General features: G+C 32.2%; 1 pseudogene; it reads left to right on the forward strand.

Moving 5' to 3' along the window:
- The first annotated feature begins 401 nt into the window (after positions 1–401).
- Positions 402–6,808, forward strand: LOC107480943 (katanin p60 ATPase-containing subunit A1-like; annotated as a pseudogene).
- Positions 6,809–25,127: the final 18,319 nt, after the last annotated feature.

Raw genomic sequence — 25,127 nt, forward strand, 5'->3', positions numbered from 1 at the left:
GCCCTGCAGTGAACCACTACCTGTTCCACAGGCTTGCACGAATGATGTCCAAAACTCAGAGTCGGAAGCCGAAGACTAAGACCCAGAGGCAGACGAGGTAGATTCTTTTGACCAACATGCTGATAACCTTTTTGCTGCATCGGATGCTCAGAAGCGCAAGGGATGCAAGACCACAGAATTTTGGGATGTTAAAACAATTGGTATAAGAGAATTTATTTAATTCTATTTTTCATTCAGCTATTTTCCCATGATGTCATCGCAGCTTGGCTCCAATGGTAACTAACACAGAATAAATCTGTTTTACAGAATCCGATGGCACAATCAAATAGGTCAAACTAAGTGTGAAGGAAGCTATGAACCCACCTAACAGAAGAAAGATCATACTCAGATTTAATAGTGCAATGCAACCAGTTGGGAATGAAGCAGGTCTACTGAGCAGAGTTATGGGACTACTAGGATCTGACTGCACCAAATTCCCAATCTGCAAGAAGGACTGGAGAAAGGTTCGCACTAGGGACAAGGTCTATAATGAATGTGTAAAGGTAAAATGTTATTTTTATTTTTTCGTACCATTCCAAACTCATAATTTGAACACTACTGACAACTTAATTTTAATGTTGCAGGAAATGTTCCATTTTGAAGAAGATAGTAGAGGAATTATCAAACGTATAATATTCAAAATGCTAGGAAGGGCTTGGAAGGAAACAAAGAACAGATTATACCATCACTGCTATGACCCAGAACTTTCACTTGAAGAAAATATTAAAAACTACCCAGATGGAATTATTGCGGACCATTGGAGATGGTTTCTCGATTATCGCAATAGCAAAGAGACACAGGTAATATAGTTTTGTTTCATAACAGAAAAAGTCCATTTATGTCACATTGAGTTAGTCAGAACTAATGTCTAGTAACTCTTAATTTGATGGCATGACATGAGAAGTGTAAAAAAAATGCTGAGAATCGATCAAAGTAACTTTACACATACACCGGCGGATCAAAAATCTTGGCAAGGCTCAGAGAAGAAGAGGTAATCTAATTTTGAGAATGTTTTTAAACTATCTCTTCCTCTACTTATTCACTTTGTCATCATTATTGGTATAGTCAGAACGACAAGGGAGGAGAGTTAGTAGAGGAGAGTTGTATCTCTTAACGAACAAAAGAGCTAATGGCTCCAATGTCTATGATGCAGCTCGGGCTATTGGAGTAAGTAATGTGTTGAGAATCGGAAAGTAGTTTCTCCTATGTTTTAGTTTTAAAAATTTTATTGAAAGTCTGTGCAGTTAGCGACTAGCTAATAAATGCTTATAATTGCTTATCTATGTGTGTAGAAAAGAATTGAGGCTATTGAGCAATGTGATGAATCCACTAGACTGTTGTCTCAGAATGATTCGCTTGCTCAAGCTCTCAGAAAGGAGCACCCAGGTAGGGTGTGTGGCATGGGGTTGGGGCCAACTTCTAGTCAAGTCTTCGGTATGAATTCCCATCAGCCGAGCAATGGTTTTGAAAGGGAGGAGACCCAAAGGGTGCTGCTTGAACTACAAGCAGAGTTGGCAGCAGAGAAATTGAAAAGGAAGGCAGTGGAGGATGAAGTAGCAGCCGAGAAGACCAAAAGACAGGCAGTGGAGGATGAAGTAGCAGCTAAGAAGGTCAGGATACAAGCAATGGAGAGTGCTTTGATATGTCTACTTCAAGGGCAAGGTGAAAAGCTGCCATCAAACGTCGCCACATGGATGAGTGCGTTGGAAGGACAAAATAGAAAGTAGATCTTAGGATTATGGAACCTTTTTTTCTTTCAGATATACACGTTTTTGGTGTTGATTATGCAACTCTTAGTAAGGAGTAGACTTTATTGATATTTGGATAATTATATCTATTAAATTAATGTTTTTGCTATTGTCGTTTACCTTGCAATTTATTTTTTGGGATATAAAATGATTTAACTTACTAATATTAATTAAGAAGGATTCAATACAAAATAATAAATTGTACATTAAAATAAAAAAGAAAGTTGATTGCCAGTGTACAATACAGTATTTTTGTGACCATTTAATCAGAAAATAGCGGCGATTGCGAAATAGCTATTAGAAATTTGAAAAATCATGTTAGGAGATAGCGGCGGTTTTAAACCACTGGCAATTACATTTAAAAAAACGGTGGCAAGTAAACAGCAGCATTTTCACACCGCCAGCCATTACATGTGAACAAAACCGTGGTCATTAAACAGCAGCGGTTTCAAACCGCAGATCATCTCGTGTGGATCACGGTTAGGCAGATCACGGCGGTTTTAAACCGACTCTAAACATTGTGACGCTATTTCTAGGTTTTACGGTGGTTGTGCCAGCGGTTTTCGAGAACCGCCGCAAAATCATATAACCACCCCCTAATAGGCGACGCTTACGGAACCGCTGGAATCACATTTCGCGACGGTTTAAAACCGCCGCAAATTCCTCTTAGAACCGCCGCAATTTCCTGTTTCCTTTGTAGTGTTTTTCTTCCCTCGTCTTTGTTATTGCAATTTTATAAGAGGGATAGGAGTTGTATGTTTTATATGTAATAAGCTATTATGTAAGAAGTCTTGTGTATGAACATGCCTGTTTGTTTTTTTTAAGATAAAATATTTGTTTCTGGTTTTCAAAAAAAATCAGCGATACACTGTCGGGTCATAGGCTCCTATTTTAATATTAAGTATATAAAGTAGTCGTAATACTTTTTGCTATCAGAGTAGCGCAGCAGGAAGCGTGATATTCTGGTAGTGAGGGTGTTACAGATGACACTAATTTATGTAAAACTTTTAACTTACGGTTGAACTTATAGAACTATCTTTGATGTTATTTTATTTTAAAATAATCTTAGTTAAAATAAAAAATATTTAAAATATCTATGTTATTATATATTATATAAATGTTGACTTACTCAATAAATTAGTGAATATATCAATTAATTAAAAAAATATAATTTGACAAATTATCTTTGTAATTTGTATTAAAACAATTGTTACAAAATAAATAGTATTTTTTAGCAAAATTTTATGATAGAAAAAATTTTATTGTTATAAAAAATATTTCACAGGCCAAAAATTATTGTTATCACTTTTGTAACAAATTTTAATTTTTGTATTAAAAATATTTATTACAAAATATTGTTTTGTATTGTAACAATTTTATTTTTTGTTACAAAAATTTTTTGCGGGACATATCACAACAATTCTGTAACATTTTTTTGTTACAAATTTCTTTTATTACAAAATTTATATTTTTTTTGTAACATTTTTTATAAATACTGTTTTTTTTTAGTGATGTTTGTTATCATTTGATTTTAGAATTTTTTTTTTATATTTTGGATGCTTTTTTTCATTAGGTTTCTGGATGTTTTTCATGATGGTTTGAATTCACATTTCTTTCCACAAAAAAACTTAAAAAATTTGCAGATGTTCTTTTTTTTTTGAAATTGTTTTAAAATTTTAAAAATAATTTTGGATATTTCTTTTTTATTATTTTTTGAATATTTCTTTTGTTATGTTTCAGGTGTTTTTTTTATTAAAATTTTTTTAAATGATTTTAGAAATTTTAAATGAATTTTAGAATTTTTAAAATGAATTTTTAAAATAATTTTAGATATTTTTTATAATAATTTTTTATGTTAGTTATCATCTGATTCTAAATGTCTTTTTTTTAGATTTTTTTATTAAATTTTTGAATATATTCTCATAATAATTTGAATTTATGTTTCGTTTTAAAAAAATTAAAAATGGTAAGTAGTTGCAATTAGTTATATCCTTTATTAGTTATCTAATGGAATTGTATTGCATATTGTGAAAGGTACGATGTCACGTTAGGAGACTAAAGAGAAAATCTTTTGGGTTATTAACTTTTTCATTATTAGTTGTGTGTGCATTATTTATATACATTGTAGGTTTAAGGGTCTGTCTAAAATCAGCCCACCTCTTATGAGCTTATCTGATACACCACTAAATGAATAGCGTTAGATTAGATTGACGAACGATCTAATGGTTTATATTTAAATTATTATTAATTTATTAAAAATTACACTACAAGATAACAACTCTTTGGATATTTTAATATTGCCCAATATAGAAGTTCAGAACTAAACCCTTGTTTGCAGCAGCTATGCGCCCCTGCCTCTTCCCTCCACCCACTTCCTCTGTCTTCTTCGTCTGAACCTCCGTTTCTTCTTTTACTCCCCTCTTTCCTCTGCTTTTTCCTCTACCCACTGTCCTCTGCCTTCTTCTACGACGAAAATTGGTTGGGTTTTGGTCAAATTCTGTTATTGCTCGGCTTTTGCTTATCTTCTCAAATCTTCGAAACCTTTTTAAGGTTTTGCTCAAAAGAGGTTGACTTTTAATGGAGCCTCGAGTTGGAAATAAGTTCTGTATCAGTCGGAAAATTGATAGCGGATCCTTTGGAGAGATCTATCTCGGTGAGCTTTTTCTCCTCTCTCTTTTTAATTTTTTTTGTGCATAATTGAACTTCTAATTTCCAAATTTTTCTGATTAAGTTTTTCCGATTAAGGAAGTATTCCATAGAATTGTGAAAAGCAGAACAGAAGGGCGTGATTCTCTTGGAAAGAAAAACCTTGCTAATTAACCTTTTTTATGCATACCCTTCAGTTTTCATTGTTAGATTTTGCTTCCTTAGAAGCTGAGAATGGAGATCAGAATTGAAAATTAAGCCAACAATAAAAAACTTAGGGGGAGGATTCTGGTATCTAAGAACCGTGTAAAATATATAGAGTTTAGATTAATTCAATGATTCCATTTACACTACACTATTATTATTAACCTCACTAAGTAGATCTAATCACCAAGTAAAAATAAAAAATTTTCTTCCAATATGGATAGAATGGTGATGATGATGATAGGAAGACAAAGAAGGGGCAATATGAAGGTCCTGATCCGGACTTAGCTGAGATGCTTGAAAGGGACGTGTTGGAGATGTCTCCCGGAGTGAGATGGGATGATGTTGCAGGCCTCACTGAAGCCAAGAGGCTTCTTGAAAAAGCTGTTGTCCTTCCATTATGGATGCCTGAGTATTTCCAGGTATTGATGGTTTATCTATACATACTATTCTAGAATTCTGATGTGTACATAAATGTTATACTTTATAATTGTTGTGATGTCTGGTGCTTTTTATTCCCTTGGTAGTTGTTTCGCTATATGTTGAAATTTGAATTAATCGTGCATGCTACTGTTTCTTGTTTTTCCTTGGAATTCTCTCATGCTTGTGTAGTCATGCACACAAATTCTCTTGTTATGCTGAGCTCCGATGGCCTTAAGCAGGCTGTTGTTGTATTTCTATCCCATTGTTGTTGTTGTCATGGAAAGACCTTTTCTGTGGAATTCATTATATGTGATTCTTATAGGGGATTAGGAGACTGTGGAAAGGTGTTCTCATGTTTGGGCCTCCCAAAACTGGGAAGACACTTCTTGCTAAAGCAGTTGCTACTAAATGTGGTACCACTTTCTTTAATGTTTCTTCCACAACTTTAGCTTCCAAATGGCGTGGTGAGAGTGAACGGATGGTGCGGTGTTTGTTTGATCTTTCAAGAGCATATGCACCATGTACAATTTTCATTGATGAAATTAATTCTCTGTGCAATGCTAGGGGTGATCGAGTTGCATTTCAATTCATCAGGGCTTCTGAGGAACATGAATCATCCAGAAGGGTGAAGTCTGAACTTCTAGTTCAGGTTGATGGTGTAAACAATAGTTCCATAAATGAAGATGGTACCCGTAAAATAGTAATGGTTTTGGTAGCCACAAACTTCCCTTGGGACATAGATGAGGCACTGAGGTTTGTATTTGCTTTTTTGCATCCTTTTCTTATACTTCTTAATGTGCATTGCAAGTGATAGAAGTATGCGATGAATTAGTTATATCTGTCAGAAACTTCTTTTAATGTGCATGTACTGATACAATTAGATGTTGATGCAAATCGCTGAAAAAGCGTATATACATTCCTCTTCCAAATTTTGAGAGTCGTAAAGAGTTGATCCGTATTAATTTGAAGACTGTGGAGGCAAGTTAGGACGTTGTGATTTACCTATGACACTGTCTTAAAGATATTATTATTATGTATTGCCTTTAATTTATTTCTTCAATGGATTCAAATGAAAGACATCGAGCATCTAACAAATACAAGATTATCATGTTTTGCCTTTGCATCAGGTGGCCCCTGATGTCAATATAGATGACGTGGCTCACCGTACAGAAGGCTATAGTGGAGATGATTTGACAAATGTATGTCGTGATTCCCTGAATGGTATGAGGCATAAGATAGCGGGAAAACACGCGATGAGATCAAGAACATGCCCAAGGATGAGATTTCAAGGGATCCTGTTGCTATGTGTGACTTTGAGGAAGCTTTGAAGAAAGTCCAGCGAAGTGTTTCTTAGGCTAACATCGAACGTCATGTTTTATTACCATGTTTTATTTTCTTTCCTTGTAACCAATGAACATTTAAAAATTTCAGGATCTTAAAAGTTCTTAATTCATATAACTATATTGCTGTGGTAAACCAATTTTAATTTTAAGGAATAATTTTAAGGATTATGTAAACCAATTTTTATTTTATTTTATTTTTATCAATTCCAAGTTACAAATTATAATTTTCAATAAAATGAATAAAATTTGAATTTTGTTGTAGTTTTAATGCATTTGAAGATTTATCTTGATATCTGTTAAAAGAGTCAGAATGAAAGATCAAGAAAGAGGACAAAATTTGCATATTAATGATTATGCACTAAGAATGATTCAATATCATAGGTTTTGATTACTTATTACAAGTAATGATATCATTTAATTAAAGCACATAATATAAAGTTAAAATCAAATCCAACAATATGATATTATTAAAGCGCATGATACAATAAAATTAAATTAATTAGTTGGTTATCTAACTACTTAAAAATTTGTAATCTTTTAATCTATGAGCATCATCATTAGATACAAAGTCAGTTGTATTTTGAGGTACATTTAGAAGTAACACACAGTTCCTCCCCATTGAATTGTAATAAATGTCAAGAAGTTCACTTAGCTTTTTTGGTGATTCTGATTTGTGCCAAAACCATCCTGGCCTAATTTGGAAGCATTGGCATCTATTTATTATTGATTGAGATAGAAACACTAGCAAGGCTCACAAGTAATGCAGCTTCATTATTGTTTTTGCCTTTTTTGAGAGAAAGTGCACATTATTATGGAAAAGCTAGCACTCATGCTACACCTTTCATACCTTATCATATCATACAAGTTACTGACTACTTAGCTTATCTTTAAAGGAAAACGTAGGCCATAGATAGAAGCCATCATGGTGCTTTGTAGTTAGTGTCATCAATGAGATTCCTGCCTCTGTGAATGTGTTGACTCCAAGGTGCTTTGCAGTTGCTGCATCTTTCATGGCCTGTTTTTCATTTTCTATCTGTGAATGTGTTGACTCCAAAGTGGAAGAACATTATGATCTCCCTTTGTTACCATTTTAACTGTGAATATGATGGGCAGTGGCAGAATTGGCAATGGTGGTGGTGTTGCTAGTTTATGAGAAAAAGATGTAATAATGCTAAGTTTAATTAATAGTGTAACTAATTTCTGAATTTACAAACACACTAAAAAAATCAAACAACAATAATAAATAAAGCTTTTCCAAACACTGTATATACATAAGAGTGTCAGATATCTTAAATTTAAAAATACTAGTTTGGGCATTTACTCTACTATGATTATTAGTTTAATAAGCTCAGACATACTAAAATAAGACTTATTTTAATGATTATTAGTTTTTTTTTTCATTTTATCTATTTACTAACAAGAAAAACAGTTGTTGATTGAATATGCAATCATATCTCCTTTCTAAATTCCAACAGGCAAAGGATTTTTGTATACAAAGAAAATAAAAAAAAGAATCTATTGATGATCTGCATACGCTGTAATTTCAATCCCCAATCATACCTCCACATTCTTTTTTCTGCCACAATAAACCCCTTTCTATAGGAATTTAATTTCTATAGAAAGAAGACATAAAAATATATATTGGAAACAATATATCATGGATACCAAGAATTTCTTATCAAAACTATTTTGATCAAATAACATAATGAAACTCAAAGAAGAAAAAAACTGGCCTCAAATTAGATTTTTAAACTGAACAGATATACTTCAGCCACCAATAAGGTTTCATCAAGCCCTAAAGAACATACAATGCCTAAAGCTCTAGTCAGATCTTGAAGTTTTCTATTTTTTGTGACGGAAATAGTGTACGGTGATAATTGAGTAATTCCATTAATGCCATTATTCACAACAGTCAAAGTCATTGTTCTTATTATTCTCAAAATTTTTTAACCCTAACTCAGAAATTTTAAACAACCAAGTAAATCGAACAAAATCACTAATTGAATGAAATAAGAAGAACAAAACTCAATTAAATGACTTCAACAAAATAGATTTATGCAGCAGAACATAAAGGGATAACAAAAAATGAGCTAAATGAACCAAGTTCATAACTGAGACTGAGGTTCCATTGAAACTCTTGAAGTGTAGCGATGAAAGGAGAGACGGTGCTGAGGACGACGGGAAGACGTGGTGCACGATGAAGGCAGAAAAAATGACAGCATTCTGAAGCTGAAAAGAGAATTCTCAAATAAATTGGTAGTAGACGTGGGTTATGTGAAAAGGAAAGAGAAAGAGAGGTTGACGGCAGTGGGTAGGGATTATTGTTGATGGCAGTGGATTCTGTGAAAAGGGAAGAGAAAGAGAAGCGGATGGCAGTGGATAGGGATTATTGTTGTGGGTGATGGCTGATGGTAGGGAAGAGAACGAGAGCAAAGAGTGTGTTTGAGGGTGAAGGTAGTAAATTTAGAGTTAGCAAAATGGATTTTAAAAATATTTGTGATAGAAGTAAAAATTTAATATTTATTATTTAACCCCCATTTGGGTTATGTTTATAAATTATTGGTTGTGCTTATCACAACAGCTCAAAACACTTGAGCTCACTAAAGACAGACCCTAGGTTTAAATGTAGTTCACTCACTTTACAATTTTTTTCAAAAGAAACTTAGGTGATTAAAATTTTGTTAACTAATAGGCTCAGTTTTTTGTATATTAGAAAGTAACGTGTGTTATTCAATGATATTTGGAGAGCATTGTGTATTACTCTACTATGGGCCTGCTTTAAATTTTTGAAAGAAACAAAACGTCTTTAACATTTTGTGGGAAAGTGACTTTTTTATATAATAAATTAGGTAAAACGGGGTCGACAAATTGAATAATTTTTTTTCAAATTTTACATGAAGAAAATGTCAGCAACGTATTCTGTAAATTTTTTTTATTTTATTATAGGCAAAACGTCAACGGCGTGTTGTATATTGATTTATTTTTAAAGGAAAACGTCAGTGACGTATTGCTAGAAGATATATTTTTAAAATATTTTTTAGTCAAAACGTCGTTGACGTGTGAAAACGTCAACGACGTTTTGTGCTGGGGAATAAAAAAATATAAAAGTAACTATAAAAGAAGTTCTGGATTGTGTTAAAACGCAAAAATGGAGTATGAGACTAAAGTTTAAGTGAAGTAATGAGAGCTTTGTTCTACAAAATGTTCTCAGTTTGAGAGAGTGAAAAAAATTTGTGAGTGAGTGTGATGAGTGTATGAAATGGAGGGTTATATTAGTTTAAAAATATATTACAATGGTCAGATTTTATCTCATACACATGAAGGTGTGAGTTTTTTATGTGAAAATCCATGTGTTATTGTTGTTCCTCTATCAATAACATATGAAGGGTTTAAGAGTATACTTTCTCAAAGTGTAGAACATCAAGTGCAAAAAAGAGTCATAAATATTCTGTATAGGCAACCTGTGCTAGTATTTGGTGGTTTCGGCCAATTTCAAATAATGCATGTGACTGATGAAGCTAGTATGCAAAGAATGTTTTTTACCTATCATCAAACTAGAGCACAGGCCTCACTTATCGAGTTGTATGTTGAGTTCGAAGAAATCGATGATGTTGACTTTCCAAAACCCAACATAGACTGGGTGGGTTATAATACTGAAAGCGATGAAAAGTTTGAAGGTAATTGTGAAGTTGTTGGTCCAACTGAAGATGTAGAGGAAGATGAGATAATGGTTGAAAGAGATGTGGCTGATGTTGCAAATGCACTAACCGGACAACATCCATATGGAGAGCCATCTTTTATGCATGCTTTGAATCTTGATGCCATGCATGCACCATAATTTTCTGAATACGTCAATACAGGTAATTTTGTTGTTGTTGTTGTTATTTACTTTTTTAATATTAGTAATATTATTATTTGTTTTGCTTTTATGTCAGTATTATTTTTAATTTTTAGATTCTTATTACTATTTATTGTTCTCATTATTATTATTATTATTATTATTATTATTATTATTATTATTATTATTTAGATTTATTTTTGTTTTATTATTGGTGCAGCCCCAGCTGTTGTAACTGCTAGTGAATTTGCCATTGGAATGGAATTTAACTCTAGAGAGGCTGTTATTACATCAGTTAAAGAGTATACCATTCGAAGAGAAGTTGATTACAAGGTATATGAATCAGAACCAACAACATTCTATGCTAAATGCGTACAGTACGGAACAAGTTGTGATTGGCTTATCAGAGTTAGTCTTATGAAAAGACAGTATTGTTGGGTGATAAGGAGGTATAATGGTAGTCACACGTGCACTAGAAGTACCATATCTCAGGATCATGCTAAACTAGACTCTGAAACAATTGCATAAGCAATAAAGCCATTAGTTGAAGCTGACCCGTCCATAAAGGTAAAATCTGTCATTGTTGAAGTACAATTAAAGTTCAACTACACGATAAATTATCGCAAAGTATGGTTGGCCAAGCAAAAGGCAGTGGAGAAAATATTTGGTGGGTGGGAATCATCATATGAAGCTTTGCCCACATGGTTTTAGCAACAAAAGGACTGTATGCGTCACACACAAACTGAAAAAAACATATCAAACAGTAGAGGTATAAGTGCACCAATAATCAATTTAATTCAACATAACGAAAGGTCTTAGCAAGAAAACACTTACCCCATCCAGAGGAAGATCATCCAACCTTCTCCTGACGTCAGGAGTTGTCCAATTTTTATAGTACTCAGTGGTGGGTTGATAATCATTCCACCTACCATATCATGTTCATATTAGAAACTAATTAATACATAAAAAAAAACCAAAATCGACAACTTAGTTAAACATTACCTGTGAGCGAGTGGAACGCTGGTATCCACCAGCAGAGGCCCTATTATCGGCATTTGTATCCAGGCCCACACAAGGAGCAATGCCAGAAGATCATCCATGTCCTTGCAATCATATCTCGATGCCCGACATAATGATTGATACATGTGCGCAAGGCAAGCAAAACCCTAACTAAACTTATGAATTTGAGAAAAGTCATGAAGCAACGGCAAATACTTTCAGTGCACAGAGATTCCAGACTTGTCACTAAATAACATCGTACCAAATAGACACATTATGGGACATTTCACATCAATTTTTTTACTTATTTGATCAGTCAAATGTTGGCGCCGCTTTAGGGTGCGGAACCATGCTAGTTTGATTCGGCTTCATTTGTGGTCGTTCGGCCCAGGAGCAACACCAAATTGGGCCAAGCACTTGTTTTCTAACCCACTTGTACTTTGATCGGTTGATCCAGTCACCGGCAAACCATCAGTTCGGAGTCCAAGAATCATTGCGACGTCCTCTAAAGTGATCGTGCACTCACCATATGGAAGATGAAACGTGTGCGTTTTCGGATGCCACCTTTCAACCAGTGTGTCTACAATCGGCCTATGAGACACAATTCTCCCAATTTGAAAAACATAATAGAACCCGCTCGCCTTTAGTTGTTCTTCCACTCTATTATCATATGAGTCTATTTGGTGTAAGTGTCTCATGTGCAAATTTCTTGAACCCTAAAAACAAAATTTAATCATTAATAGTAAATTACTATAACCAGCTCATTACTACTATTATATTCAACACTTACTAAATCACTACATATTTTAATAATTGATTATTACTAAATAAACTACTAATTATTAACTATTACAGTAAACATAAAAATTACTTACATATACAGGATGTCAAAGATATTTTACAATATGATCTTCAGCACGTATGATGTCACGTTTTTTCATCTTCCACTTTTTTAAACTCTGGATTAGAAAGGACATATTTGAATAATTAAAATATTTTTAAAAAAAATATTTGAAATGAATGAAAATTTATTTATTATTAATATATCTTTAATAATTCTATTTTTTTTATTAAAAACACATTCCAAAATTAAACAAAGATTAATAGTAATAAAAGTAACGTAATTATATAATTAATTATATTTTCTAATAATAGTTCAAATTTAACTAAAAGATATTTCAACCAAAACTAAACTAAACTAACATCACTAAAAGCATGAATTAATAATAATTGAAACTAATGTTTTATGTAAATTAAAAAAATTAAAATAATTTTTAAATAATTTTACTTTAAATACTTTTTATAATAATTCAGAATTAATTAAATATTTCAAGCAAAACTAAAATATAAATTAATAATTATTGAAACTAATATTTTACGTACGTTAAAAAAATTTCTGAAAATTATTAACTAATTCTTTTTTAATTCTGTTTTTTAAATTAACAAAGTTATAAATCAATTATAAAGTAAAAAAATTTCTTAGATGATTCTGTTTTTCAAAACAGCTATTTCAAATTTTAAATAACACTAACCTAACCTAACGCTAACAGTAACTAAGTCACTAACAATAATTAATTTACTAAAACTAATCCTAACACTAACTAACACCTATAGTCCTATACTAACGCCGATAATACTACTACTAAGTACTAACAATTAATTAACTTACTATTAATTAATAGTAAAATAACCTAAAAAATTACAAAATCTTAGTCTATTCTTAAAAAATTTTGTTCATACTTTCAGTTCGAAAAAAAAAATCACTAAATCATTTACCTGAATGGAAGGTTTTGGTTTAGTTGTGGTCATTGGTCCCAGTATGAAAGCTGCGTTTTGCTTTGTGGGTTTCTTTATTTTTGGTGGGGTAAGATTGATAAGGATGGAAGAAGCCATTTTGTAGTGGAATTGAGAAGAGAAGATACGAAGAAATAGAAAAGAGAAGGAGTTACTAAAGTTAAAAATCTTCACGCTAGTGAGAGGGAGAATTTTTCATCCACATGTCAACCATGCACACACAAAACGTCACTGACGTTTTATGTAAAACGTCGTTGACGTTTTGTTAAAGATGAAAGTGACGTTGCTGAGAAAACGATAATGATATTTTCCTGTATTCCCACAACGACGTTAAACATGCATTTTTGGGCATTTTAGTGAATTACACCAACTTAGGCCCAATATTAAAAATAAAAAACTCTTAACTAATATGTAATAATTTTATTTTCATTTTTCTTCATCTATGTTTGTGAGATAGAGAGAGAAAGAGAGAGAAAGCTAGCCCATGTATGTAGTATGTATTAGATTAGTTTTCAAAAGTTTTCCCTTTATGTGTTATCTACAAATTATTTGTGGCATGATTGATTAAACAACTATACTACATATATATTAAAATTAGTCATTAAAATAAATTTTTAGTATAAAATTTATATTAAAATATAAATATATATTAAAAATAAATTAAATCACATATGTATTTATAAATACATTAAAAACTAATTTTAGTAGCTGTTTTTGTATACAAATAATATTTTTACTAATTAAATTAGCATTGTAATTTAATAGTCTAGTAGAAATCTCCTATGTTAGTAGGTCGTTATTTATTTATTATGTGAATAGCAAAAGTAAGATAATAACGTTTAAGTGATTCTATCAATAAGATTCTAGCTATTTTGTGGTTTTTTTTTTTAAGGTTGTGATAGTTTAGATATTTTACGAAAAAGATTATGATAATTTTAAAATTTGAAATCTTTTGAAATGTTATGAATTTATTTGTGACGGTTTTATACAACTATTAGGATATTATTTAGTGTTAGTTTTTTATCTGTTCTGTGAGGATTTTAAGTTAATATTTTGTGACAGTTTAAAATATTTTATAAACTAAATTTTCAATTAAAATAACAATTCGTCACAATTGAACAGCAGTAAACCATGTGAAAATAAAACTAAACAACTCTAAAAGTTGCATTTAACAATTAACAGAGTATGCCAATAAGAGGAATCAATCTATAATAAGATGAGTTATTGGTTGAGAAAATTTCATCAATCAAACTAAGATTATTAATTATTTAACTTGTTATACAATAATGTATGCAATTTATTGAGCAAATAGTGTATGCAAATTCCAAAATATGCACATATCTTGTTATACATCTTGCACTATTATATTCATAGCTCTATGCAAATTATATTTGTTCTTTAATCCGTCGAATTATATTCATCAAAATAAAAAATATCGTGTACTCGTCAAAATTACATGTATATTTGTTCTGGAGTATAATAATTCATAGCTCTATGCAACATGCTTGATAGAAACCTCACATTATCCGATCCCTTAGCTTTCACAACAGCCAAACAAAAAATAATCAAATAAGCTACTTACAATTTAAGCATCTCTTTTGTACCAACCAAGTAAAATAACACGACACGTTCGGAAATCTCTCCATAAGATTGGTGACATTGAAGAAACAATTCCGTATTATATTTTTTAATAAAACTAGACTAGCAATTCAAACCCAATAATTGGATTACTTACTATAAATAAATGGCAATATAAGAGTATCCATAGGCAAACGATCACCAATGGTTTGAGACATTGCTTTAGGGACAAAAATTGAAATTTAAGTAGTGTAATCAAATAAGGGTAAATAAAAAAAAATTCTAACTCAGACTCTCTCCTTTATAGAGAAACTCAATCATATATGGCATAGAATCACATAAATAGATTAGCACATCTTTAAAAAAGAAAGATTATATTAGGTTTGAAAAGGCATTTCAACAATCATAAATAGCTCAAGTCCACGACTAGTCTTTATATTTATAAAGTTCAGAATAATTTAGTCTTGAGAGGCAAGTACTAAGATGCAAAAAGACAGTGCAGTTTTCCAATTTTAAAATTGAAAATTTTTAATGATTTAAAGAAGGGATTGAATTAAATTTGAACACTAAAACAGATTTTATAATAAGTGGTTTTTCTCTCTAAGTTAACTCTCTTTGTCTTTTCTCTTAAATGACTTTTTTAAATACTTCATACATTGTCTTTTATCATGAGAAATCAAATAAAGATAAACTAAAAAAATAAGATATATAATTTAACTTCATGAAGGAGAAGAAATATGATAGCTGGAAAGCAATGTAAAAATTATATTCAAATTTTTCTGTAGTTGTCTTTCATATTGACAGAATGTTCCCTTTAATGTAAGTGCATTGCTTCTAAAATTTTAAACTTTGAGTAGTAGAGATGCTAGAAAAACTCAGAATTTTAAGTTCACTCCCCTTACTTTAATATCCATTTAATATCAATCAAAAATTGAGTCAATTTTCCTTTGGTTTGCTTTACTATTTTCGGATAAATATTTTATCCATAATTTGCTGGCCTTGTGATCTATTTGGGCTTTTAAAACAAAAATAATTTGGGCCTACAATAAAAAACATACATCAAACAACATTAAAACTTTTAACCTAATAGCCAACTTGGGTTGGTCGAGTGGTCAGCTCACTCGTCCGCTTAAGCAAATGTCGGGGGTTCGAATCTCGCTTTGTACATGCAGCAACTCATTGGCCAGTGGCAGACCCTTAAATAGAGCTCAGATCCGCGACGGATTAGTCCTTAACCTGTTGGGTTGGGAAATACCGTGGACAACCCAAAAAAAATCTTTTAACCCAATCAAAAACATATATTTATTATCATCAATAAATTATTATTTCCTAAACTCAACAAAAACCTTAGTGTAGACAATAATCTTATGTTGCCTGAATCAAAATCCAACGAATTAATTAAATTATTAGTGCTGTTTCTAAAATTCTATGACTTAAAACCAAACTCAAACTCCAAAATCAAGACATTGAATTTTGATCAGGAAAATGCCATTGCCTAGCCCTAAATTAAACATCATTATTGGAATAACTTGCAAACTTAACAGATTTAGACATGGAGAAAAAAATAAAGCCGTAATTTTATATTTTATATAAGATATATATATACCAGAAAACTTGACCTACACTCTATCTCATTTTGTTCTTGTATATAAATTATAAAGCTTAAAAAATGACAAGTGCCCTTGGGAAGAAGACTCATCATTTAATTAAGGAAAAATATGAAGAGTTAATGAAATATTTATACAATGTGTACAATAGAAGTTTATGAAGTATTAGAGATATAATCATTAGTGTTACCTTTTTCTATCAATTGAAATTTTTGGGATAAGTGGTATCATGACATGGTATTAGAGCGCTAGATCTGAAAGGTCAAGAGTTCGATTTTTGGTGAACCTACATATTATATATTTAAAAATAAATCCACCCATTTTGGTATTCCATTCCTCTATTTCCCTAGAATCATTTCATCAAGTGAAACGTGTGAGAATTCTAATGATTAACTTCATTACTGTCTACCTTTGAGGGAGCAACAAGCTTTGTAATGAAGCATGATTATTTGATACGTGACAACTACTCACCAATATCAAGCTGAAACCATTTTAGGGTCGTAAACAAGGAACCAGAGAGAAAGGTACTGATCAAGAACGTGTTGGAAATAAAGGCGGGGAAGCAACAGCAGAACTACTGCAGAAGTGTAACAAAAATGAATAAAATAGATACGAAAAATTTATATAGTTGGCTCAAAATCTACGTCTACAGACAAAACTGAAAGGAGAGTCCAGCGACAAAAATAACACAAATATTTAATATAAGAATAATATGAAAGTACAACACTCTATCACACAAAATTTTATACTTAAGTCATAAGACATAGATGGCGAGGTGTTACGACTTCTAAAAGTAAAATTATATATATAATAATAATAGTAAAAAGATTTTTAACTAGAAGCCTTTGAAAAAAAGGGTAAAGCAAAAATCGTTAAATTGAAAAGCGCAACACTCTCGAAAGTGGTAAGCAAAACATGTAACAAATAAGCTAACACGAATACACGCACACGCACACGCACAGGCACACGCCCGCCGACCGCACACGCGCGCGCGCACGCACGTGCACACACATATAAGAACCCAAAAGAAACCCAAAAGACAGAGTTACAGGACCTGTTTCTCCAAAATAACCTCTAAGGAATTAATACGTCATATATATAAACAATGGATATAATAAGTATCCAACTAAATACAGATAATCAAAATAAATCTCTGAGAGATAAGGATCTTCGCTAAAACAGAAGCTTCCAGCATGCGTCAGCGAAGAGCCTCACGTCCTGCATCCGAAAACCACAAAATTCGCATGGGTGAGAACTGGAGGTTCTCAACATGGTAACAGTGCCCACATATCTAACATATAATGTCCTGGAAAAGCCTAAGACAATCCTAAAACTTCCAACAAATAATTAAAGCTTATAAATATAACTAAACCATAAAAACGAAATAGGCAACTAATTAAGGATCTTCAGTCTATCTAAAACTCCCCAATCCAACTCCTCCGAACCTCCCAACCACCAACAGAACTAAAAGCAACAAACACAATTATTACAAGCAAGGAAATCAAAAATAGGATTCAAATATAGCAGATAATCAAGTAGCAATTAGTTATGCAATTATTTAGGCAATCCAAACAAGACATACCAAACAAACATATAGATGCATATGATGCATACCTGTCCTAGTGGCTAATGAGTCTCATCTGTCGGTTATAAAGCCAACCCGACAAGTCCTGGTAGCTAACCATTGGACTGTCCCTCTATCGTGCATCCCTAACTCGAGTAATTCACAATCATAATCATAATCATACAATACCCACACTGGTGTTTATCCACAGGGGCGAGCTCATTCGGAACTTTCAGTGTCCGGCCACACTTACGACATAGGGTCAGCAGAGTATCGAGTCTCAATCTGGAGCACGTGGCGGCTAGCTACTGCTTTCATCCAGGGAAACTCATATCTCAGATAGTTGGAAGTGCATCAAATCATATTATCAATCAACAAGCATATATGCATCCATACTCAGCCATAATCAATATTAATACAGTCATTCGACTCATAATACAATCCACAACTAGCCATAATTCATTAACAAATACAATCCTTCGGCTCATGGCATATACAGCACTTCCACCATCATCCTCAGCAACTCATACAATCATCATTAATCATGTTTCATCATTGATTCTCCCTTTACTTCATCCTCAAGTTATCATCTTTCCTAGCTTCTTCTCATTACTAGGCAAACTATAAAGATTTAAGACAAAAAGGATGAAAATGGAGGCTTAGAGGTTTGAAATATAGTTTTTTAAAAACACAAAATTCATATTTGTTGAAAACAGGGTCACGCGTACGCGTGAATATACGTTTGGACTAAGACGTGTACACATTGCTTTTCTCGCACACGCATGCGCACCAGGCAGAAATGACTGGCCGTGCATGACGGGATTTCACGTATGCAAAAATCACAGGTCACGCGTATGCATGGGCATGCATTTTGGCCCATTTCACCTACGCATATCTATTTTTGCGTATGCAAATGTGCCAAACAGAAGCACATATTTGTGTATGGGAATGTATGCGTACGCATACAATGCAGCAACACCAAAAAGCTGCTAAATCCAGATTTTTCAATTTACACATCAAATTTTGACCGAGCATAACTTTCTCATTTTAAAATATTTTTCCTCCGTTCTTCGAACGACATAAACATCTCGAACTAAATTTTATTTCTAAATAAATTTTTGACTCACATCGGAGGTCCGGAGATTAAGTTATGCGTCACCAAAGTTAACCAAAATCACAATTTTTCACAAAAACCAACAAACCTCAATTTTCAAAACAAACTAATTCCAACCCTTTCTAAAACCAACCAAACCTTAGCCATTCAGCATCAAGCCATTCTCAACTCATATTTCAAATTCGACAATTTATAATATACATTCATCGTCTTACCAATTCTCCATTTTCATAAATTTCCAACCCAATACTTCCAATTTTCCAATATTCAATATACCACATCAAATGTCCATATCAAACACAATTTTAACTTCAAGTCAACCTCTGTAATTATAAATCATCATCATCATATATAATTCACATGTATCATCAACAATAACATCAATTACCCCCTCCAAAACCAATAATCACATAATTAGTACTATTCATTCAACCAATCAATCAACATCACAAATTCAATTCCTATCCTAGGGTCACTAGCCTAAGTTTTCACATTACATTACATTTTAGATACAGAAAATCGAAACCATACCTTAACCGATTATCCGCTCAACCCGAAACACCTCCAATTCAACTTTTTCTCAACTTTCAAGACTCCAACGCCACACCAACAGATTTATAATATACATTCATCATCTTACTAATTCTCCATTTTCATAAATTTTCAACCCAATACTTCTAATTTTCCAATATTCAATATACCACATCAAATGTTCATATCAAACACAATTTTAACTTCAAGTCAACCTCTATAATTACAAATCATCATCATCATATATAATTCACATGTATCATCAACAATAACATCAATTACCCCCTCCAAAACCAATAATCACATAATCAGTACTATTCATTCACCAATCAATCAACGTCACAAATTCAATTCCTATCCTAGGGTCACTAACCTAAGTTTTCACATTACATTACATTTTAGATACAGAAAATCGAAACCATACCTTGGCCGATTACCCGCTCAACCCGGAACACCTCCAATTCAACTTTTTCTCAACTTTCAAGACTCCAACACCACACCAACAGATTTTTCCAGTATATAGCTCCACTTCTAAGCTTCCCAAAACCTTAATCAAGCTCCAATATACATACATATATTACCTAGTACACATAACATACACCCACACATACAAACTCAATAACTAATCACAAAACTTCAAGTATTTCACTTAGGATTGAGAATCTTATCATACCCAAGGATCAAAGGGGTGAGATTAAGCCTTTCCTTCAAGCTAATTGGATCCTATAACATCAAAAAGCTCAAAATCTCAACACTTTTGCCCAATAATTTCAAAATCAAGGGCTGGAAAGACAAGCAAGAAAATGTGGCTTACCTCTTGAACAATATTATGGGATTTGTAGAGCTCGATGGTGTGGTTGCATAGCTGCAAACAGTGCAGCAATCAGAACTTCGAATCAAAAGTTATAGTAGATTGAACAAAGAGCAAGGGTTTGAACTTTGAGAGAGTTCTTTCCCCTTTCCTTGCTGTGTTTCAGCGTGTTTGGCTTAAGGGAAGGGGAAGAAGAGCTGTGCTCTTTTGTTTTAATGGGATTAGGTTGGGCCAAGGGACCAATACGGGCCCAGTTGGTCCGGTTTGGTCCGTTCGGTCCAATCTTAGGCCAAATTTTTTAAAATTAGTGTTGAAATTATCGTTTTAATTTTCTCTATCATATTAAACCATAAAAATCACATTTTTATTTTCTAGAAAAAATTTTTAATTTATGAGTTAATTATTCATTAATTAATCGGGTTTTACAGAAAGCACTTACAACATAATATGACAACAACTATAAGCAAGCAAATATATTAAGTTATTAACTAAAGCAACAACAAGAACACCAGATATTTTAACGTAGAAAATTTTTTTAATATGAGAGGTAAAAATCACAAGTCACTAAGACCAAGAAAATGACTTCACTATAATCAAATATGAGGTACAAGAGTCTCAAACAAAGCATAAATCGTGCATATAAGCAGCCAACACATGAAAACACTATTCAGAATGAAGAATAAGAAATTGCTGTTTAAAATTTGCTGCTCTGCACAAAAATAAAAATTCTGCTTTTTTCTCTCTTCTCTCACTTTGTGGTTGCTCTCTTTTACTCTCCATGATTCCTAAAAATTTGATTAGGGTAGTGACATAAGGATACATGAAGACACCCAAAAAATTGGATTTAGACCTCTCAAAGGAGAGAAAAAATCCAACAAATCTCCCCCCTTCTCGATTAGGTGGAAGCCCTCGCCATCCCGACGATCAAACAACATGTTTCAAATTTATCTCTTGGCAATGCTTTTGTTATCATATCAACACCATTATCATCAGTGTGAACTTTTTCAAGTTCCGACAATTTGAAATTTAACACATCTTGTATCCAATGATACCTAACATCGATATATTTAGATCTTATATGAAAAGTAGAATTCTTAGTAAGATGAATAGCACTTTAACTATCACATAACAATACATAATGGTCTTACTTGAAACCAAGCTCTCGAAGGAACTTCTTCATCCACAACAACTCTTTACATGCTTCAGTTGCTGCAATAAACTCTGCCTCTGTGGTAGAAAGTGTAACACACTTTTGTAACCTTGACTGACATGAAATAACTAGCAAAGGTTTCTCACCATCAAAACTCAAACTCAAGTTAGTTATACTTTTAAAATATCTCATAATCCATTTAACAGCATTCTAATGTTCTTTACCTGGATTAGAGAGGAAACAACTCACAATACCAACCACATGAGCAATGTCTGGTCTAGTATACACCATAGCGTACATTAAGCTTCCAATCACTAAGGCATAAGGAATTTCGTCCATTGCTTGTTTCTCTTTGTCAGTGGTTGGACACTTCTTGGTACTTAACTTAAAATGAGGAGTAAAAGAACTAGCAACACATTTGGCATCATTCATGCCAAACCTTTGAAGCACCTTCTTTATATACTTCTCCTGTGATAAATAAAGCTTCTTGAAATTTCTATAACGAGTAATAATCGTGCCCAAAATCTGTTTGGCATGACCTAAGTCCTTCATAGCAAACAACTTGCTCAACTGTTTCTTCAAGTTATTAATCCTCAAAGTATTCTTTCCCATAATTAAAATTTCATCCACATAAAATAAAAAAATGATAAAATTACTATTAAAATTTTTTTGCACAAAAATACAATGATCTAAAATTATCTTACGATAACCATACTCCCATAATATATTTAAATTTCTTGTACTATTATCTTAGAGTTTGCTTCAATCCATAAAGACTCATAATATATTTAAACTTCAATTATTAAATTTTTGTATTTATATATATATTTATATATTCTAGCTAAAATTAGTAACTGAAATTAGTATATATAAAATATAACTGCTAACTTTTTTATGTATATATATAATATTTTTTAAATTCTAAATTCCAAATATATTCATGCAAAGGGATGTTTTTCTTTTCAAAGTTACGTTTGATAAGGTGAAAAAGTATCGTATTTTGATGTGGTTCAAAACTTTTTAAAGGGATGAAAAAAAAGAAAGAAAGAAAAGGAGCATAGAGACACACCGAGAAGACACAAACTTTTACACTGGTACAAAAACGAGAAAAAGACAAGAATCCAAGAATTAATTAAAAACTTTTTTTATTTTCTTTATTTATCTCTTTACGGCTTTCCCAGCCACCGTTGCTCGCGTGACTTTGTGCAGTCGTTCCCCGAATCATATTCCCACTATTCTCCACCCAGCCAACCATAAAGCATAGAACTTCACACTTTAATCATGACAACCATAAGCACCAACACATATTTCACCTCTTATTTTTGGCACTTATCAATTATCATCTTAGACTCCATCATGGCCACAAATCTCACGTTAATCCAACTATAACCAATCATTACTTTATGCCCACATATTCTTTTGCAAGCTAAGTATGTATCTTCTATTATTAAATAATCGTACATTCGTACTAATACTTTCAGAGTATAGACAAACAATGTTATCTCAACTGAAATTTCATTAAAAATGAATCATGCAAGAAGAACCTTGCCCATTCAATTCATTCCCATATTTTTGTGCATACGCTAACAAGTTTTTTTTTCTGCTATTAGTATTTGAATTGGAAATTAAATTTTGAGTTATGTTATGTATACACTAAAATCAGCTATCAATATAAAATACATGTTATAATATAAATACATATTAAAAATAAATTAAGTCACACATATATTTATACACAAATATATTAGCGACTAATTTTAGTAATTAATTTTGATATACAAATAGTATTTTTGTTAAATTTTTAGTATCTGCTATTAGTATTTGAATTAGAAATTAATTACTTTATTTTGATGGCTGCCTCTTTCTCACGAGAAAGTAAGAAATATAGATTACAGAGCCTGCACTACAACAATATTATAAATTCAATTCAAAATAAAGGGAAGCAAAAGCTACATTCGCAAACTCAACAATATTATAAATTCAATTCAAAATAATCATATTCCAGATTTACCAATATTTATCAACACATTTTCTCTTCCTCATCAAAAAAGCATAGCAACACCATATCTCCTAATTTATAGAGGAGGTCAAACACAAAACTGCAGCAAGAGAATATGAATTTGAAGGAATGAATATTATTAGTATATGACAACATAATTTACCAGATTTTTGTCAAGAGACTGAATTTTTAAACCAAATAATTAATTGAATAAAAAGAAAATTCAACAATTGCAAATAGAATTTATAGAAATCGACAATGTATAAATTACAAACAAAATACAATTAATTGCAATTACAATAAGCAATAAATTATGAATTAGTTACAATTACCAGTACAAATAAAAAGAAAAAGAGGCCGAGAGGGAGAAGTGGCGATCGTTACTTACTTCAAAGTTCAAAGTGGCGATCGTTACTTACTTCAAAGTTCAAATGGCGGCGATGGAGAGCAAGCTGAGCAACGAGTTTGGCCACCAAAGAGAAACAGAATAGCAGCAACAACCATTCGCAGAGAGAAAGCGAATGCAGTGACAACGTCGTTTTCAAAAGAAATGTGTTGACAGAAAGGGTTTAGGAATTGCTACCTAATCTGGAAGGCATTGGCAGAGGAGGTGCCTTCGCTTGATCCCGGAAGCTTTATGGCAACAGCAAAAAAGAGATGACCTAAGGCGGCGACGGCGGTGATAACGGCGACATCGAGCTTAGTGTTTTGGCGATGAGCTCTCCCTTCCCTCTGAATCTCTATTGCTCGAACTCACTCCCTCTGAGCTTTGGTGACTTTTCGTGTGTTTTGGTGGGGAGCCACTCAGATAAAGACGTTCAAAAGGTCCTTTTATAAAGATGTTTTTAATAATTAAAATTTAACACATATAATCGATTAAATCGTATTATTTTTGTCAAAATTAGGCTAGATAAATTGATTTGACCGAAAAATGGTGAATCAAATCTTGAATTGGTCTAAATTAATATTATTTTTTTATAAAAAATGACTACAATGATATACTCTATTATAGAAAATTACTAAAATACTTCTATTATATATATTAATTTTGAGAATCCTAAATTTTAGTCCTTTATTTTTCTATTGGGTATTGTAGTAATTTTTTATAAAAAAATAATATTAACTTAGATCAGTTCAAGATTTGATTCACCATTTTTTTGGTTAAATCAATTTGTCTAACCTAATTTTGACAAAAATAACATGATTTAATTGATTATATATGTTAAATTTTAATTACTAAAAAACATCTTTAAAAAAAGACGTTTTAGGCGTCTTTATATGAGTGGCTTCCTTAAAAAAATTGACATTCTTCTCTTTTTTGATATATTTAAATGATACTCATATTTTTTTGTTTTTAAAATTAATTATATTAATAATAAGAGTTAAGTACGATTTCGGTCCAGTGAAGTCGCTTTCCTCATTTTGTTTTGTGGAGAGAGTCAATGCCTGTGCAATCAGGATTTCAAAACGGCAAATTCGGACAGAGCAGCAAATTTAGACAGCCACAGGCCTTCCGAAGGCCTTTGGATTAATCAAAGGGAAAAAATGAAGAACCCTCTAATTTTTATTGTGCAATGAGTTGCTGCCACAATAAAAATTAGATGGTTCTTCATTATTTTCCTTTGATTAATCCAAAGGCCTTCGGAGGGCCTGTGGCTGTTTAAATTTGCTGCTCTGTCCGAATTTGCCGCTTTGGAATCCCAATTGCACCACTGACTCTCTCCGTGAAACGAAGCGAG

The sequence above is a fragment of the Arachis duranensis genome, chromosome 1 (assembly GCF_000817695.3).
Source record: "Arachis duranensis cultivar V14167 chromosome 1, aradu.V14167.gnm2.J7QH, whole genome shotgun sequence".
Classification (NCBI taxonomy): Eukaryota; Viridiplantae; Streptophyta; class Magnoliopsida; order Fabales; family Fabaceae; genus Arachis; species Arachis duranensis.